Source organism: Adiantum capillus-veneris, chromosome 13 (genome assembly GCF_014529385.1).
Source record: "Adiantum capillus-veneris isolate H3 chromosome 13, ASM1452938v2, whole genome shotgun sequence".
Taxonomy (NCBI): domain Eukaryota; kingdom Viridiplantae; phylum Streptophyta; class Polypodiopsida; order Polypodiales; family Pteridaceae; genus Adiantum; species Adiantum capillus-veneris.
The window spans coordinates 135352963-135356295 of record NC_140943.1 but is presented as its reverse complement, the minus strand read 5'-3'; the positions used below and the strand labels follow the sequence as shown (position 1 = coordinate 135356295).

The following is a 3333-nucleotide window of genomic DNA, read 5'->3' as shown; positions in this document are numbered from 1 at the left end:
ACATTATGAATGAATTTTACACGACTCTCAAGCATGATATTATAAAAAAGATGTCGAGAATGGAAGGAGGCATTTTTGAGGGGAAATATGCACCCTTGCACACACAGACAATACTTCTAATTTATTTGAAGTAGACCCTAATGTCATCCCAATTTCGAGCACTCAATAATGAGTGACAAGAAAAAAGTACATTTTACAATAAAAAATTAGCTAGTGTCATCTTAATATTGAGCAATCACCAATGAATGACAATAACGATATTGTCTACTAGTCTCGGCATTGTTATGTCCATATACGTAACATCTTTATGAGGCTTAAAAAAAAACATCACTCTACACCAAATGACAATAGCATATTGCAAGCCCGTAATCAAGTGTTTGCATAGACAAAACAAGCTTTATGTAGTCCAAAAGTCTAGGCAATGTTTTGTCCAAATACATATTTCTCAAAGTTTAGAAGTCAATAAAACTAAAAGACAATAGTAGTTGCATGGCTAGAATCAAGTTTTTTCACACCCAAAAAGAAGCTAATTGATCATGCAAAATAAGATCCACTCTAAAGAAGACTACTCCAAATCTACATGGTCATCAATGAAGATACAGCTTCACCTTCGCCTCTCGCGCACGAGTGATTGGTCATATGAATAGGTGGTCGCCATGTGCCTTGCCATTGCCTCTGCATAGCAAGGTAGCTCACTATCAATCACAATGAGATAATAATGTCATAAAAAATAAAAATTAGGTGCTATAAAATAATGAACAAAGCAAACTCACTAGTCAGAAGGCACATTATTAACAACCAAATCATTCCCCACATCATCAATGGTATCATCACTATTTCCAAGCTCGACAACCTACGGAGCACCATAGTACTCCTGTACAAAAGGAGACAAGTATCCCTCACATATCTCTAGATCACTCTCCACGACCAAGCAACCACGAGAAGAGTACATAGCCTCCTTTAATAAAGGCCCTGTACAACCACCAAGCTCCAAACATGTACCTATTTTAGGGCACATTAAGGCCTCTACAAACAATATCATATGGGTAATACTCCTCTCTAACATGCCTCTACACCCACCACTCTTGCCATTACGTGTTGTGCGAGCAGATGATGGCAAGTAGTGACTAATAATCTCCATTGAGAGATCTTGTTGCAAGACTCTCCCCACCTACCATACAACAAAATGAGGCAGCTATGCATGAACATTTAAGAATTTTAGTGCAAAAACAATCACATTGAATAATAAACAATGACACACAAACCTTTTGAGAACTCTCATGATCAAATGAAGGATTACTTCTTGCCTTGTGAAATGCCAAAGCATAGAATACATTCATCTATCATAGCCATGGAAACAACACATAAAAAAGTCAATTTTTCATGTATCAAATTTTTTAAAAAAGAATTGTTCATGTTTTTTGAAGGATGCTTTATTACCTTTTGTGTATGCCCATTCTTTGTTCGTGATGAAAATGGCTCAAAGCTCTCCATGATCCACCTAAAACTCAGCTCTAGGCCTATGCGTGTGGCCAAGCGCTCCACAAGACTAAGAGCGGTGCTAGGACAAAGAGCAAGCACCCAACCCATGTCATCCATCACTGTAGATGCAACCACCAATGAAAACTTGACATGGTCATCTGTTAGCTCATTCCATGCAAAAATGCCATCAAAACCATGAACAAGCCCACCTACAATCAAAATTATTGTATTTGAGTGTTAAGAATTTGAGCTAAGTATATGCATGGTGTATACAAGATAGCATTGAAAAATCTCTTACCAGTAGGAAGATCAATAATAGTAAGATCAACACTCCATGCACTAGGTTTTCCATTTCTTATCTTCTCACGTTCACCCAAGCCAACAAAAACCTCTCGCATCACCACAAAACCATCCTTGAAGTTTCTTGCAGTCTACTCCTTTCCAAACTCAATGTAATCATAAATCCAAACCTTTGACTGTTTTATGTCTTGTTTCTTTTGAATGGAATGGAAACTAGCCAAAGGTGCATGAATCAAAGCTCCCTCTCCAACATTCTTTTGGGTATGAGAACTTCCTAAGTTTCTTGTATCTAACAATAGCCAAAAAATTAACACATTTTTCTTCAAATCAATCCATGCCATAATGATTAGCATAAGACATAACAAAAGAAAGAATAGCAAGAACATATTGTTCCCACCAGCAATTTAACTTACTTACCCTTGATTGACATTCCACCCTTGCTTGATGGTGGACGGCCTCCATGATTCTTGCCTTGCTCTTGTCTTTCTTGATCTTGTTTTTCTTTGAGAGCTTTCAACTCTTCCTCCATCTTATTCCTTTGCTCAACAGTCATCTCTCCTGATGACCCTGAGTCGGACTTACATTCAGCCTTCAAATGACGAAGATAATTCTCCTTCTCCTCTTTTAGACACTCACCTTTCTTCATATCAATCCACCAAGGGCAGTGCTTACGCTCCCAATCCGTGAGAAGAAAGGCTCCACCAGAATCATTGTTCTCTCCAAAGATAGTGGAGGTGTACATACTATATGTAGGAGGACACATAATTGTCCATGCTTTACAAATGTCAGGCATGCAAGTGATCTTCTTACTTCATATGAAATACATCAAGAACCTACAACAATATGATTACCTAAACCTTAAATAAAACGAACTTATATAATACAACAATAGTCACTTAGCAAAATGCATAACATAGGAATTACCTATAGACCAATCGACGGGAAGAATTTTTCAAGTCCACATGCTTTCATGGTGGAAAAGCCACATTCATCTCTTTTTGAAATTCGTAAAAACGTACTCCTCTATATCTATTAACAATGTCTTAAAAATATGACTCCAAGTGAACATCTAAAGGCAAAACCACCTTGTGAACTCCATGTGTGGAATCTACACCCTATTGCAAAAGCCTTCTTGCATCCTCCAAGAATTGACCCATCCATACTTCCCAAGGGATATAGGAATGATCTCCCAAAGGCATTCCAAAACTTTGGCAAAAGCTCTCATATGCTCCCAAGAGCTTTAGCATTTTTATCTTTAGCTCTTGAGAACATGTAGCACAAGATGTTTCTCTATTGTAATCTTGAATTTTTCATCATCCTCAAAAGGAAGACTCCATAAAATTAGAAACCATTCTTCTCCATTAGCAGGATTCACCACGGATAGATTCTACAATAACCAAACAAAATAAACAAAAAAATATTTTTATTATACTTTAATAGAGTGTAGTCCTCACCTGAGTCGTGCGTCTATTGTAAGCTTTAACAACATTCCTCTTTGCTTGAATCTCAACCCTCACATGCTCATCTTGTGACAAAGTAGGAGGTATCTTA

General features: G+C 37.4%; 1 pseudogene; it reads right to left on the bottom strand.

Annotated features, from left to right (window-relative positions):
* Positions 1–565: 565 nt before the first annotated feature.
* Positions 566–3029, bottom strand: LOC147444917 (uncharacterized; annotated as a pseudogene).
* Positions 3030–3333: the final 304 nt, after the last annotated feature.